The sequence below is a fragment of the Panthera pardus genome, unplaced genomic scaffold (assembly GCF_024362965.1).
Source record: "Panthera pardus isolate Hobbes unplaced genomic scaffold, ASM2436296v1 HiC_scaffold_16, whole genome shotgun sequence".
NCBI classification, from domain to species: domain Eukaryota; kingdom Metazoa; phylum Chordata; class Mammalia; order Carnivora; family Felidae; genus Panthera; species Panthera pardus.
The window spans coordinates 67,262,659-67,279,768 of NW_026526721.1; the positions used below are offsets into that span (position 1 = coordinate 67,262,659).

The 17,110-nt window shown below is 40.4% G+C and overlaps 1 protein-coding gene across 2 annotated transcripts in view; it reads left to right on the top strand.

Annotated features, from left to right (window-relative positions):
- The first annotated feature begins 888 nt into the window (after positions 1–888).
- CASR (calcium sensing receptor) overlaps positions 889–17,110 on the top strand; it is a 77,946-nt gene continuing 61,724 nt past the window's right edge. The window contains exon 1 of one of the 2 annotated variants that reach the window (XM_053903435.1): positions 889–1,166. The gene's annotated coding sequence lies outside the window, so the exon portion shown is untranslated. Of the gene's footprint in view, positions 1,167–1,192; positions 1,515–17,110 lie in introns of those variants that run through there. The other variant, XM_053903433.1, reaches the window with a different exon arrangement.

Consider the following 17,110-nt stretch of genomic DNA (forward strand, 5'->3'; position numbering starts at 1 on the left):
TCCCCCACTATGAATTTGTATTGCTGGGTGTTTGGGCCTGAGGGAGGACTTGGCATTTATTACTATTTTTTAAATTTTAGTTAATGTACAGTGCAATGTTGGTTTCAGGAGTAGAATTCAGTGATTCATCACTAACATATAACACCCAGTGTTCATCACAACAAGTTATTTTTATTAACTAGATTCTTCTCTTCACTCTATCCTGGTGTTGGAACATTTGTTTACCTCCCCTTGTGCTGCATTGGAAGGGAAGTAAGTCAATGGGCAGAACTGGGGTCTGATAAGGATGTATTTGAGAGTCCCGATGTGAGTCTATGCTCCTCTGAAGCAAGAAAATGGAAATACAGAGGAGAAATCTGCGTTGTTACTTAAAGTTGTTAAGCTTAGTAACTATGCAACTTTTCACTCTTATGGCTTAATGTTATTTTGCAAACACTTCATCATGTTACTTCATATTTTCTTTTAGGTTTCTTTTTTTTTTTTTTTTTTTTTGCTTTAAAAATAAATACTCCCTCTTGTTCTAAAAAACATTTTGAGCACTCCTGCCTGATGTTTTTCATTTTTAAAGATTGTGTAATATCTCATTAAGTTACCCTCCCATAATTTATTTAACCAATTTCCTATTGTTGACAGTTTGCTTTGTTTGTTTGCCTTAGTGTTTTTTTACTGCTGTTATCTTATGTTTAAAAAAATAATCTTGCTATGATCATCTGCCCATGAACATTATTTTGTTCTGGAAATTTCCCCAAGAATGAAATTACTGCATCAAAGGGATAATAATTTTTGTGGCTCTTTACAGACACCAGCAAGCTGCTCACCCAAAGGAGTACATGTTGTTTGAGGGTAAAAAGAAAAAACTGGGTTTCTACAAAATAAATTAATTTTCCCCTTTTTCAAAAAATATTCTAGCGCCTGATAGGTGGCAGGCGTCATGCCAGAGGATGGGGACTGGGATGATCAAGGCAGGTGGGTCCCCGTCTTCAAGGAGCGCAGGGTCGATTCCGTACAGGAAATGACACGCTAGCGGTGACTGCTTCTGGCCGAGGAGGACTGAGAGCCCTTTGGCGCGGAGAGTGGACAGAAGAGAGGAGGGAGCTGTTTGCGAGCACCGAGAAAGTCTCCCTGCGTAGGCAGCGCATGACCTGAGTCTTGCAGAATGAGTAAGAGTTTGAGCATGGGTTTTATATTTATTTTACTGTAATTCTCTGGCCTTTTATCAAAAAAAAGTTTCCCACTCTTGGCACGGAGAACGTTGGTGTAGTCGTAAGCCCCCACCGTCTAAAGCCTCTTTCCATTTCCAAAAAGGAAGGAAGGGGTTCTCTCAGACTGCAGGAGCAGGATCTAGGGTCCAGGAATTCCCAGCGCTGAGAGGACTGGAGAGGACCCGAGCGTGGGGCGCCGGGTCCCCGGGAACCAGACCCAACGAGTGGCCCCCGGGAGAGAAAAGACGCGCCCTCGGCGCTGGGCTCCAGAGGAGTCAGCGCAGCTCCATGTGGACGGGGAAGACGGTGAGGGTGCTGGGGCTGCCAGGAGTGCAAGATAACAGAGCAGCCGGCAAGTGGGCTCCGAAGGGAGCCGGGCTCCTCAGTCTGGGACCCCGAGGGGGCAGGCGGGCGGGGAGCGGGAGAGGGGCGGAGTTCCGAGGCCCGGGCAGTGGCAGCCGCCCAGAGGGTCGGCGCGGGGGGTGGGGGGTGGGGGGGCTGCTGTGGCCGGACCGGACAGCTGGCGCCTCTCCGAGACCGTGACCTTGGCATCGGGAGCTGGGCCCGCGTGGCGTCCTGAGCTCAACTTCCAGCCCATTCTCGTGTAGACCCACAGCTGACGGGCCGGCGCTACCCCTGGTGAGGGAGCACGGGCCAGGGCTGCAGGTAGGACCAAGGTCGGGGAGGAGGGTGGGCCGGAAAGCACCCCAACGCAGGGCGGGCAGTGGCGGGGTCCAGGGACCGCAAGGGCCCAGGAACCAAAGGAAGGGCGCACGCGGGAGCACCTCAGCCCCGGGAACACCGGGTGCGGGTCTGTGCGGGAAAGTCAGGGCCAGGTTACAAGACCAAAAAGACTTCCTGGGCACAGGACCAGACTGTTCAGTTACCCCCAGAAGGAGCTGGGGGTCGCCCTCTCTGATGAACCGAAGTGCGTGCCAAGACACGGACTGTGGGTAGTGTCTTGTGCCTGCGCCTTGTTTCTGCCTGTGGCGCGGTCAGAAAGAACACACACCTTTCCGTGTATGTTAACAAGGCAACAGGCAGCTTTCTAGTGTCTTCGGATATTTAAGGGAGGGCCACAGTGTCAGCACCCATCTTCCTTGGCCCAAGCCTCCAGGTGTCTTGAGGACAAAGGAAAAAAGAGCAAGAAGAACCAGATGCGGTTTTTTTAATTATTTTTAAAACTATTTTTAAGAGATAATTTCAACAGATAACACATGAGCATGGGTTTTTTAAGGTTTATTTATTTTGAGAGGTGGGGAGCGGCAGAGAGAGAGGGTGAGTGAGAGGGAAAGAAAGAATCCCAAGCAGGCTCCTGTGCTGTCAGCCTACAGCCTGAGAAGGGGCTTGATCTCAGCAACTGGAGATCATGACCTCAGCTGAAATCAAGAGTGCCACGCAGGCACCCGATTTTTAAAATCAAACAATGCAAAAGTTAATCTTCTAGAGATAATATTTATACCAGCATTTGTATCTATAGCTCATTGTTTTTACTCATATCCTTCCTCTCTTGCTCTGTCCCCTCCTTTTGATTCTTTTTTTTTAATTTTTTTTTAACGTTTATTTATTTCTGAGACAGAGAGAGACAGAGCATGAACAGGGGAGGGTCAGAGAGAGAGAGGGAGACACAGAATCGGAAACAGGCTCCAGGCTCTGAGCCGTCAGCCCAGAGCCCGACTTGGGGGCTCGAACTCACGGACCTCGAGATCATGACCTGAGCCGAAGTCGGCCACCTAACCGACTGAGCCACCCAGGCGCCCCTTGATTCTTTATCCTACCTCCTGCCTAATGAAAGTACCAGAGGAAAATGACATCATTGCCACTGCCCACACCCCATAATCTCCAGTGTTCCCAACTGGTACCACCCCTGCTGTCTTCAGAATCTTTCACTGGGCTGGCCCTTGGGGTAGGGAGCCCACTACCATGACATTTCATTTACTTTCCCTAACTGTCCCAGCATTTGGGAAGAATCCATGATGAGTACTATACTATCTGTTCTTTCCCTTAAACTAGTCTTTCCAAGTGTAATTTAAGTAGAGTCTGGTACTGAGGGGGAATTAATGAAGGCTGTTTCCTAAAATGCACTAGATTTCCAGGAATTCCAGAAAGCAGAACTTGGCCAATTACACTTTTACATTGCCTGTCCCTTCTCCACCCAGGACCAACAGAGTGGCAGGCATAGTATTCTTCCTCCGTAAGAATCTCAGAAAATAGGTGTTTTATACTTGTAAAGGGGCTCAGGGACATAGCTTTGTGGCAGACCACCAGGAGGGAAAGATGTAGAAGAGTTAGAGGGGAACAGAGAAGTAGGAAGGGAGGAGTAGGCCAAGACTCTTGAGTGGAAAAGAATCCTGGAGCACAGGGCCCTGTCATTTAGGAACAATCATCAGATAATTCTGCTAAAAGACCACACATGTGGCTTATTTCTGCCAACAATCAGCACAATCAACTCTGTTCCAAGGCTTTTACTATGCAAGGCCAAAATATATTGAGAAATGGAAAAAATCAGCAAATAAACCCCTTTTTATCTATATGAGAAAATATAAGTGGTTTAAATTATTTTTAATGAAATAATAAGTTTTTTAGGAATTATGCAGAGTGTTTAAAATAACCTAATAGGTACTCCAAGTCACTACATTTTCCTTTATTTTGTTCACTTTTTTCATGTTGCATGACCTAGACCTGGATCCCACACATGTCAGAAAGTTCAGGTTGGTTAGAAACTGCCCTTTCTAAGAAGCCTTTTTGAATGGAGGTTGAGAGGAGAATGGATTAGAAAATAATGACTGATCCTTGTCGTAGGGTAAGGAAACAATGAGGAGGAATGAATTGAGTACCAGCTTGAGTCTCATAAGGAATCTTTGTGGTTTTTCTTCTCAAATTTTTATTTAAATTCTATTAGTTAACATAGAGTGCAATACTGGTTTCAAGAATTCAATGATTCATCACTTAACATATGACACCTAGTACTCATCATAACAACAGCCCTCCTTAATGCCCATCACCCATTTAGCCCTTTCCCCATCCACCTCCCTCCATCAACCTCAGTTTGTTCTAAGAGTCTCTTATGGTTTGTTTCCCTCTCCCTTTTTTCCCCTCCCACATGTTCATCTGTTTTGTTTCTTAAATTCCACATACAAGTGAAATCATATGATATTTGTCTTTCTCTGACTGACTTATTTTGCTTACCATCATACACTCTAGCTCCATCCATGCAGTTGCAAATGGCAAGATCTCATTTTTTGATGGCTAATATTCCATTGTAGGGGCACGTGGGGGACTCAGTTGGTTGAGCATCCAACACCTGGTTTTGGCTCAGGTCATGATCTTGAGGTTCATGAGATTGAGCCCTGCGTCGGGCTCTGCACTGTCAGCACAGAGCTTGCTTGGGATTCTCTCTCTCCCCCTCTGTCTCTGCCCCTTCCCCACTCATGCTCTCTCACTCTCTCTCAAAATAAATAAATAAACATTTAAAAAAATATTCCATTGTATATACATACCACATCATCTTTATCCATTCATGAGTCAATGGACATTTGGGCTCTTTCCATAGTTTAGCTATTGTTGATAATGCTGCTTTAAACATTGGGGTGTATGTACCACTTCAAATCTGTATTTTTTTATCCTTTGGGTAAATACCTAGTAGTGCAATTGCTGGAGAGTAGGGTAGTTCTATTTGTAACTTTTTGAGGAACCTCTGTAATGTTTTCTAGAGCGGCTGCACCAGTTTGCATTCCCATCAACAGTGTCAGAGGTTTCCCCTTTCTCCACATCCTCGCCAACATCTATTGTTTCCTATGTTGTTGATTTTAGCCATTCTGACAGGTGTGAGCTAGTATCTCATCATGGTTTTGATTTGTATTTCCCAAGGAATCAGGTATAATTCTTCAGAGAACTGGACAATGAATAAGAGGTGAAGGAATCATTCTATTCATTCATTCATTCATTCATTCATTCATAATGTTTATAAGAGTGCCTGGCTATGTGTCAGCAACTGGGGGAAAAGTGGTGAAAAAACCAGGCAAGATCTCTGATCTCCTGGAGCTTATAGATGCTTTGGGGAGGCAACTGTTAGTAAAATAACAAACTATTAAATATATTTTTATAAACTAAAATAAGCTCCCTAAAGAAAAGAATGTTAGTTCATTGAGGGTGTATACAGACTTTACTGCATAGACCAAGGAAGGCTTTCTCAAGGAAGTTTCCCTTGAGCTGAGATTCAAGAGTAGGTGGAAATATTGGAGATATATGGTTTTGAGATGGGACCAGAATGTATCGGCTAGACATTGCATTTGGCTGCTAGTGAGTTAGTAATCAAGAAGTCTGGCTGCCATGTAGTGTTTTCCATATGGCATGTGTAGACATGTAGAACTGGCATTTCTGGAATTTGGGGAGATATTCCTTGTTCACACAACATCATTTATGCCGTCTTGAGTTGGTCGTGGCTTTCCATTGCTGTCATTCTTGCTTTTAAATTAAAATTTCAAATTAATTTCATTTTTATTAGTTTATTTTATTATGCATAATAAAATATGTGCATTGTGGTTCAAATATGAATATTTCCCATTGTAGAGGCAGATATGTATGTAACTGCCATACCAAATTTGGCTGGTACAGTGACAACTCATTGTTATCATTTTCCCAGTACTTTCTCAAGTGAAAATAAGTGTGGTAGGTAGACTACAATATATTCTCTCCAGTCCTATCTTCTGCTCTAATTGGGAGGATGTCAAAATGTTTAGTTATCATAAAGCTGCATGTACTTCTTCAGAGTTTTATATTCAGTCCCTCAGTAAAGAAAAAATGTTACTAATTACACTGATGCTGTAAATAAAAGCAATATAAATCTCACAATGTATTGGCATGGGGTGCTCTGACCAAGCAGCATACTTCATGTACAAACAAATATTTTCATTCATTCAACAATATTTGCAGTTAAATTTCTGTAAGCCAAGCACTGGGCTAGATACTATGGATAAAACGGATTAGTAAGACATGGTCTCAGCATTTAAGGAATTCATAGGAATCTAAGAGGAGGGAATCATTTGTCCATGGAAGGATAGGAAAGTGTTGTGGTTGCCATAATGAAAGCATAATTAAGGTACAGTGATACACAGGGAATGGAGTAGTCAATTCTACCAAGGAGAAGAGGGGCTGAGGAAAGGTTCATGGAGGAGTTAACACTTGAGATGAATCTTGAAAGATGAGACACTCCACAAGATAAACAAAGGGAAGAGGGCATTATAGAGAAGGGATTTATGTGCAAAACCAGAGGTGTGAAATAGCATGTCAAGGTCCAGGACCTGTAAGCAGCTCAAAGAGCTGAGGCATTAGGAGCAAAGAGGGACTCATGAAGAGACAAGGCTGGAGTGGTGGGCAGGCCAGGTCACAGAGAACCTGCATGCCATCACATGGATAACTTGGTGGTTAAAATATGCATCTGAAATGATACAGACCCAGGTTTGAGTCATGGCTCTGCCACTTTCTAGATGTGGAACCTTGGTTAAGTAACTTGACCTCGATAAGTAATAGCGGTGAAGGTTGTACCTCCCTTATTAGGTTCCTGCAAGAAATGATAAGTCATGTGGTACGTGGCAAGATTATGCGTATAGTTAATATTGGCTTTTTTTTATTATTATTATTATTTATCCTAATGCAAAGGAAGCCACTGTAGGGTTTTAAGTAGACTTAATGTGCATTTTGGGTTAGATCATAATCATCCTGGCTGTATATGGATGCTGAATTAAAGGGGGGCAAGTTTGGAACAGAGAAACCACTTACAGAAATTATAACCATTCAGATGATGATGAGGATAGCCCGAACCATGGTGGCCATAGCAGTGGCCATGGAGAAAAGGAACCAATGCTAGAGATGTCTGCAATGTAAACTCCACAAAACTCAATTACTCATTACTTGTGGGAAGTGGGACTCTGCTCTGTCATATTTTGGTTCTGTCATCTAAGTGATTTTAGGATAAAGGAAAGGAAGCCATGTGTCAACCGGGACTAGGGATCAGGTATCTAGGAAGTGCTTCTGTGTTAGCAGAGGACTTAATGATTGGTACCAAAAAAAGCTGTCTTTGTAACTGAGAAGACTCCTTGACAACTTCTATGTCACAACGTAAAATAGTACCGGGAAGGCTTAGTTGATCCATAACAAATAAAATCCATCATCTCTCTCATCTCTGGGAGGCTTTTCGTTCAAGGTGAGTGAACAGTAGACTTCATCCATTTGCCACTGTCATAAAGTGGCACATACAACAAGCACTCATGCCTTGTAGTTTTGTTTCTATTCTTGCCTGACACCAGCCTGATTGAATTTTTTCTCAAATGCTCTCTCAGAATCCAATATGCACAGGCTGAGGTGCCTCTATCAAAGCTAGTGAGAATGAGAGGATTGAGGTGCTCCCTATTTTATAATGCAAGGTAGTCTTGGTAACCACATCATCTGTTCCTAAGATGGAAAATAATCCAGATATGTGTGATAGTGTTTGCTGAAAAGTTGCTGGGAACTTTATGCCTGTTTCCCCCAAGTCTGGATCCTAGGAAATGCTGACTGAATGTTGGATTCACTTGCCTGAACAATTTTATAATTACTTGAAGCCGCAGAAATGAACAGACATTATAATTAGGCAGGGCCAATGAGTTAGGTGGTAAAGTGTGAAATGAGAAAAAATAAGGTCTGCCTCTGCCAGAGACAGAGAGTTTGGATAAAAGTGGATTTTCCAATCTCTGTGACTTTGGGCAACACATCTCACCTCTCTGAGCCTCAGTTTTTACTGGTGGATATTCCTTTGAATATCAGTAAAACTGAGGTAGTGTCTCCTTCAAAGGGTGGTTGTGAGGTTTAAATGAACTATAAATGAAAAGTGTTTAACACAATGCCTGCAAGGTAGCTATTTAACTGGTCTGTATCCTTTGGCTTAGCTCCTGTCTGAAATCTTTTTTTTACACTGAAAAAGCAGGAAGAATCAAGATTTCTTAGGTTAAGTAACCTGAATTAATTGGCTTTTATGTGTTTCTCATCCATAATTGATTTTTTTCCCCTGGGAACTGGGGTGGAAATCTGTTTTCCTCCACCCTCGGGGAATGCTTATCAGTATGATGGGGACAAAGGTAATATGATACCCGCGGAGAGAAGACTAATTTTAGCTATTCTTTCAACAAGTCTTTCACCTACATACAAGAAAAATTACTAATAGTAAGAAAAATGAAGTGATTTGACTTCTTTCTCCCATGTTTTTTGTTGTTCGGCATTCCTAACAAGCATGTTTCTTATTTATTTGTTGTTTTTCATGTAGAGAGAAGCAGGCTCAAAAATATTGTAACCATTTCCCCCAACCCTCAATAATAATTATGATCTGTTTGTCCTTAGAAAGAAAGTTGTTTTTTTCCTCTTAACAGAAGTTAATGGTTGAAAAAAATTATCATATCCTCCATTTAGTCCTTCTAAATATTCTATAATTTGACATAAGCATTTATTTTTTTTTTTTAATTTTTTTTTTCAACGTTTTTTATTTATTTTTGAGACAGAGAGAGACAGAGCATGAACGGGGGAGGGGCAGAGAGAGAGGGAGACACAGAATCGGAAACAGGCTCCAGGCTCCGAGCCATCAGCCCAGAGCCTGACGCGGGGCTCGAACTCACGGACCGCGAGATCGTGACCTGGCTGAAGTCGGACGCTTAACCGACTGCGCCACCCAGGCGCCCCGACATAAGCATTTAGTTTAGTTCAATAAACATTGGTTGAGCTCCAACTGCATGTCAGGCATTAAGTTAGCACTACACACTCAGGCCATCCTTGATACCCAGATCTCCAGTCTGGTGGCCCCTGCAGAAGAGGATGGGTAGGCAAAGGTGTGGGGGGGGTGGGGGTGGTTGCCAGCTGATCAGAGAAAGCCACTGAGAAGGGAACCTTCAGACTGAGGTTCTCTACCACAGCTTCAGACCCCTGGTTCATCAGATCATGAGTTCCTTCAAGTCAGGATCCTGGTCTGTCCCTCCCTATGCCCCAAGGCCCTGTCCAAGAGAGCCCTTTTGTGCTATTTGTCAATGGAGAAACCAAGAGATAAAAATAGTGAGGAGGCCAAATGGTCTTCTCTTTCTGTAGTCTTAAAAATGAAAATATTCCAAATAAAGTTTCACTCTGCAATTATCATCTAATTTTCACCATCATCTTTTGAGAGGCAGCACAGCATGGTGGTTTAAAGTCTGGGCTTTGGAGTTAGACTGCCTGGGCCTGTGTCCCAGCCCTACAACTTACAAATGTGTAACCTTGGGCAAGTTATTTAATCTCTCTGTTCTCCAGTTTCTTTATCCATAAGCTGGGGTTATTAATATTACCCACTTCATTGATTATTTTTTTATTGACTTACAATTGATACATATTAGTTTCAGATATACAACATAATGATTTGGTATTTGTATATACTGCAGAATGATTACCACAATAAATCTAGTTAACATCCATCACCATACATAGTTACATTTTTTCCTTGTGATGAGAACTAAGATATACTCTCAGCAACTTTCAAATATGCAATACAGTCACCATGCTATACATTACATCCCCATGACTTATTTTATAACTGGAAGTTTGTACATTTTAACCCCCTTCACCCATTTCACCCACCTCACTTTGCCCACTTATTGGTTGTTAAAAGATTTAAATGAGCCAATACACATTGTTCAACCTCATCAACTACAGACAGCATGTCTTACTCGGTGTTAAAACCCCAGAATCCAGCTTGGTGACTAGTACATTGGAAGAGCTGAATGAATGAACAAATCTCAGTACTGTAGACTGCTAAACCAGTCTACTTTCCTAATATTAACTCACGATCCTCAGAACATCCCAAGAGATAAATAAGGGAAATGAACAGGTATCATCATCTCCATTTCTCAAGTGAGGGCACTGAAAGGTGGAATAACTTGCCTGAGAAAACGTGACTATAAATGACAGAGTAGATTAACACTCTGGACTTCATTTATTTCCAGCTCTCTACCCTTCCCACTATCTGGCTGTCTCTTGATCTTATGCAGGTTTCATGGAATTCAAAGGATAACCAACAGCAAAAGTGAACACATAGAGATAGCTCTTTTAGCCTTCTGAAGAAATGAACTTCTTACTGTAAATATACTCCATCAAATTGTAACTTCAAGTTAAACTTGAAGTTTGGAAAGTTTCTTTTTGGGGGGTGTGGGGAGGAAAACAGAGGATATTTTATGGGAATGAGGAAATTCTTTTTTTTTTTTTTTAAGTGTAAAAGTAGCAGAGAATCATGAAGGAAAAATACTGATAGATTTTATTACATAAACATTTAAAAATACTTATCTATAAAAGTCATAACTAAATTAAAAGGAAAATAAACTAAAACAAATTGTACCAATTATGCCAAAAGGTTAAGTTTCGGTATCTTATTTAAAAAAATTTTTTTTTAATGTTTATTGTTTATTTTTCGGGGAGAGAGAGAGAGAGAGAGAGAGAGAGACAGAGTGCAAGCAGAGGAGGGTTAGAGAGAGAGAGACAGAGACAGATAGAACCTGAAGCAGGCTGTAGGCTCTCAGGTGTCAGTACAGAGCCCAACATGGGGCTCAAACCCAGAAATTGTGAGATCATGACCTGAGCTGAAGTCAGACACTCAACTGACTGAGACACCCAGGAGCCCCTAAGTTTTGGTATCTTAAAGAGCTCACAGAATTGAATAGGAAGAACACTAAAACTGTGGTTTCAAAAAAGTGGGCAAAGGATTTAACAGTTTTCAAATAAGGAAAAGCACAAGGTTGGTGAACATATAAAAATATTTTAACTTTACCTGAATAAAAGGAATAAGAACTTTTTTAATGGTATGCCAGTTTGTTTATCAAGAATACTAAGACTTTAAATATAATGCTGGTGGAGTGGGATGAAATGGCTATCCTTGTAACATTATCTGGAAAACAATTGCCTTAAAATTGTGGCCCTTGATTAAGGATTTCAGTTCTGAGACTCTGTCCTACAGAAGTCATCAGGAATTAAAGATTTATATCTGAAGATGTTCTTCACAGTGTTTATTTATGAAAGTGGAATAGTAGGGGTGCCTCGGTGGCTCAGTCGGTTGAGCGTCCGACTTCAGCTCAGGTCATGATCTCACAGTTCGTGGGTTCGAGCCCCGCATCAGGCTCTGGGCTGACCACTTGCTCAGAGCCTGGAGCCTGCTTCAGACGCTGTGTCTCCTTCTCTCGCTGCCCCTCCCCCACTCATGCTTTGTCTCACTCTGTTTCTCAAAAATAAATAAATGTAAATAAAAAAAAAATTTTTTTAAAGAACGAAAGTGAAATACTAGAAACAACCTATATGTCCAATAGTAAGGGAGTAGTTAAATAAATTATGGTGTGTGGGGGGGAAGCAGCATAGTCTAGCAGCTAAAAGCATGGATTCTGGAGCCTCACCACCTGGGTTCAAATCCTGGCTCTGCCACATATTAGCATGTAACCTTGGAAACCTCACCATGCCTCACTTTTCTCACCTACACAAAGGGGATGACAAGAGTACCTACCACATAGGGTTGTTTTGTGGCTTAAATGAATCAACATCATTCACAATTCCAAAATTTGTATCTTTATTACCAGCAAAATATAATTGAACTGACATAAACTGACACAACCTTATCCCACTTACTGTACCCATATTCTGTGACTATCGTCAATCTTAATCCTTTTCCATGGTTTTACTTTCCATGCAGAATCTCTAAGGTCAAACCTAACTGGAATCAGGTGTATATACTTGGAGCTAATCTCTTGGCCAAGAAATTTTTCTGATTCCTCCAGCCCAGGACTTTGAAACTTTAAGGTTGGGGATATTCTTAACATGTAGATTGCTGAGCTCCACACCCGGAAATTCTGACTAAGTAGTTCTGGGGTGGAGTCAAATGTCTGTAATTCTTACAAGCTCCCAAAGTGATGCTGGGGATGCTGATCCATGGACCACACTTTAGGTAGCCCTGCTCTGATCCATTCCTTCATTTTTATCACCCCTTGTATAGTATCTTTCTTATTTGAACATTTTAATCTCTGGAAACCCCAACTTGTTTTTTATGTTATCATTCTCCTATTCTCTCCTTACTACACTGTGCTTCTATTTCCAGAAGTAGTAATATAATAAAATTTTATATCACTTTCTAAGCACTTATGATGCTCCAGTAATGGTCAGTGCTTTATCCATATTATTTTTTTTCATCCTTCCAACATCCTCATTTTGGAGGTGAGAAAACTGAGGTCCTAGGACACCTAGTAAGTGGAAGAGCAAGTCCTCTTGGCCCCAAAGCTCAAGCTTTTTCTATTTTACTGTCCTATCCCTTTCACATGGTGGTACATGTCACCAGGTCTCTAGTCAACATGCCTTCTCGGTCCTGCCTCAGCTGCCTAGCTCTTGCCTAGTCTCCAATCTAGAACCCCCTCGTCTCCTCATCACCTATCCAGATCCCAGCCAGGCCTTCTATGCCAGGAAGCTTTCCCAGCTACAGCTGCCCACAGCCAACACCCCGCCACATCTTTTGTTTTTACCTGGGGATTTATCATATGTGTTTATGTTTTCATATTAAGGGATTTTTGTCTTCCTAACTGAATTTGGAACTCCTTGAAATCCAGGCCCATCTCATGCATCTCTGGGTTCCCCTTGGACTAGCAATGGTGGGGACTGACTGCTTCCCTTACCCACCCCCCTTCCTACTCTTCTCCTTTCCTAGCCCCCTATCTCCACCTTGTCCTTTCCTAATTTGGTGAAATCAAGCCACATCAACAAGAAGACAAAAAAAAAAGGCCAACCTTAACCCTTCTTAATCTCCCGCCTCCCTCCACTGCAGCTGTGGGTGACTTGCCTTGTTGTTCCACAGTATCATGGGAAGGAACTTTTCTATGAGGCCCTACATTTGGCAGAGAAGCACTAGCAATGCCCTATAACACTTGGTTCTTCTTGAGGGTTTCCAGGTACCACCCCTCTCCCTCCATATTTACTCAAATTCCATTTCCATTATTTTGCTTCCCAGTTTCACTCTGCATCCTTGTCTTCATTCAAGTATGTCAGGAGTTCTCAACTGCCTATTTCCCCTAATGAAATGAACTATTTCCCCTAATGAAATCTATTAGGGCCAGTATGGTGGGACCCATCCATTTGGTCTGTACACTTTGGTATTTTCTCCCTTCCCTTCTTCCCCTCCTTCCCTCCCTCCTTCCATTCCTGCGTTCCTCCTTCTTTTTGAGGTCATTATTCCTGTTATTGCTTGAAAGGTGTTATCAACCCCCTATGACAGCTTATACATCTCAGGGTTTAAAATCTTCCTTTTTTAATTTTCATTATCTCCTTGTAAGGTGTCTGCAGAGCAGCTGGGCCTCATAGCCAAAGAGTGAGATTTCCCATGGTGCTTTCATTTCCTCCCTGTCCATTAGTAGGAAAGTACAGGTTGTGTTTGTGTTATAGCCTCATGTAGCTACCCTGCTAAAAATGACAGCACTAGTACATTATGGTAGATTCAATTAATTTTCTTTTTTTCAGAAGGTTTTTTTCTGACCCACATTTGTGAGCCACTTTTGTGGTGGCCCTGATGCTTTCCTTCAGTACCTCCTGTAGTCTGAATTCCTTCTATTTGGTGCCTCATTCCATGTGCTATTCTTGGTAGCTTTCAATGTGAAACCCTAAGAAAAAAATTCTAAGGAATACCATTTACTGTTTCTTTAGTGTTTACAATGTATTGTGCTAAGCATTTTTATACCTTGCTTTGTTTGATCCTATCAAAAACTTTAGTTAGGTATTATCCCAATACAATGGAGAAACTGAGGTTTAGTGAGGTTAAGTGACTTGCCTGAGGTCTCACGGCCAGTAAGTGGAACAGCCTACATTCAAACATTTGTCACATAATTCCAAAGCCCATAGTCAAAATTTAGTTTCTGGGAGATTTGTTCTATTCTTCAAAAAACGCGATAATTTTGCCAAAAGTTCTCTCATATACTGCCATGATGGTATAAACGGAAACACCCTTATTGAAGGCAATTTGGCAACACATATTATAATCTTTTTGAATGTCCTTATCCTTTTAATCTAGCAATTCCCATGACTGAATTTATCCTAAGGAAATAATCATTAATATGTGCAAAGATTTAACCCTAAGGGAGTTCAAGGAGGCAATATTCATAATATGAAAAATTGAAATAGGTTCCATGTCCAACAGAGGAAAATAAATATGATACACAGAGGTAATGAAGTACCAAGTAGTCATTAAAAATTATTTGGAAAAAGAATATTCAGTGGCATAGAAATGTGTGCAGGATATAGTAACTACTATAGGATTTCAGATTACACCCATTTTTGTAAAAACAGATACTACAAAATAGATTCAAAGAGAAATGATACAGAGCAAGAGACACAGATATGTAGTATACATCAAAAATGCAAAGAGTTGTGAGATTAAGGGGATAGAACTAAGATTAATTTTTACTTTCTTTTATTGTTTTTATTGTGCACCTTTCAAATTGACATTGAAGCTTTTTAAAACTTATTTTTCTTCTTTAATTGGAAAAATGTCTGTGTGTTGTTTGAAGACATAGAATCTTTGGCACTCCATCTTGGGCATTCCCTCTGTTAATGTTTTTATGCTAAAGACATCTTGGATTGTTCTTTTTGTCCACCCACCTGGGGGCTAAGCTGGGGAGCTGATCGTATGTGTTGGAAATGTCTGCATGAAACTAAGTTCTTGTCTGGTATTTTGTGCCCTGTGGTTCAGGTAGCAAATTCAGAGCTTGTTTGATCCAAGTCCTTTTCCTGGTCTAAACTAACTAAACATCCTCTCTTCCCTCTGCTACCTGGTTGTGTGAACCCTGACAGACCTCATTTTTCCTCTAGAGCAGTAGCCACTTTTCCTTAACTTCACTCACACTGTGAAGAAAATTTCACACTTTTTTAAAATTATAAGATCTATGAATGCTGTTCATATTTACCAGTGCTCCTTTTTATATTTATTATTTCCTCCACAAACAACCATTTCTACTGACATTTGAGTTCCATCTTCTTGGTTTCTTTAATGCAGGCTTTCGTTAGTTTTTTTTTCTCTGACTCAGTGCACTTTGGTTTCTTGACCTGATCACCTTCCAACCGCCTCCTGCAGCTGACTCACATCCATCTCCTCCAACTCACCACATTGCCTCCCCTTCTTTCAGGTCTCAAGGTGTCTTTGGAAAGTGCCTCCCATTCTTCCTTCAGCTTTTCCTTCTGCTCTCATCACTTTGATCATCTCTCTGCTGGCTTCCTTCATTGACCCCTGTTAAGTCCCCATTTCTGCTTCTAGAGAGTCCACCTGTCTGTCTTTCATCTATTTATACTTTCCATTCAGCTGGTAATCCTTAGTCTAATCATTTCAGCCTTGGATTTGGACCTTCTCTGAAGTGTTTTTTTTCAGATATTTTAAAAACAAGTTCCACCACTCAGGCTCCCTGAGGGGGGTGTGGAGCTTTCTAATTCATGCTTTTTCTTTAGAGCATAACCAATTGTAGAAGGAATAGTTTAACCTTAGAAAATAACTTACTAAAACAAAATATCAGTTAGCACTCCTTGTATTTAAAAAATGTATATATTGGTTTTTTTTTAAAAGCAAGTAATCTTTGAAAAGAGAAAATTATCCTTGACCAAAAACAAACACAAAAAAGCTCATGACACAGTATTTCCATCTCTAATAATAATAATAATAATAATGTAACTGAACAAGTGTTAAAGAAGTATTTGAAAATATGTTAATTTAAATATTGGTTGTAATAGCAAAAAGAAACTAAGAAATATCTTAAATACCCAGCAGTAAATGCTTGGTTATGTAAGTTTGATATACCACTAATCACTATGAAGTCATTAAGTATGACTATTACATATGTATGGAAAGAAATACATATTGTTTAATGAAAAAAACTGGGTTGCAGACCAGAATTTATGACATGATCCCCTTTCTGTAAAATTATACATGTATGTGTATATATAGTCATCAAAAGATCTCTTGGTGATGGACTTTGGGGTGATTTTTAATTTTCTGTTTCTTTTGATTTCTTCTTTATACTTTTGTACATTGCTAGCATATTTTACAGGTAGCAATTCTTGTTTTTAAACCAAAAAACACTTATTTTCTTTTCCTAGTAAATTACATAACTAACTTCAATTTTTGATTCTTCATTTTATATTTTCCTAACATTTTACAATGAAAATATCAAACATTGCTTGACTTATTATGAAATATTCATACTAGAGATATGTAATATATATATATTATATGAATATTAAAGAATAATAATAAAATGGATACTTGCATGCCCATAATCAGTTTAAGAATATTAATTCTTTGGAACCCCTCTGTGCCTCTAATCAAGCCCATCCTGTTCCTTTCTCCAAAGAGATTAACTACTGCCAAATTTGTATTTCACATTCCTTTACTTTATAGTTTTATGAAATATATGTATGTTCAGTTCATTATGCTACAACTTGTGTTACTTTAATACAATGAGTAAGGGAATTGTGTCAATATACACAAAAGTTACATTGTTTATATAACGTTTTTCTCCACACATAAATGTTCTGTACTACTAAGGAGCAGTAGCTAACTGCAAAGTATACTAACACAGCTGAAGGCATCAAACTGAATTTCTGTACACAAAACCTACCCATCCCAAGTTCTTCTCTTGATTTCTTTTAGACTTATACCCTATCTGGGAAGTGCTTATACCTAAATAGGAAGTGCTTGTTACACAGTTCTTCCTGATTTTCAGGCTTAGGATCTTTGCCCAAAAGCAGCTTCCTCAACCTTCCTTAAGCCTTCTTCTAAAAAGCTATCTTCCTCTTTTCTATAAGATAAATTCTAATGTTTGCAGACATATTTACTTAAGAATGTAATATGTCTT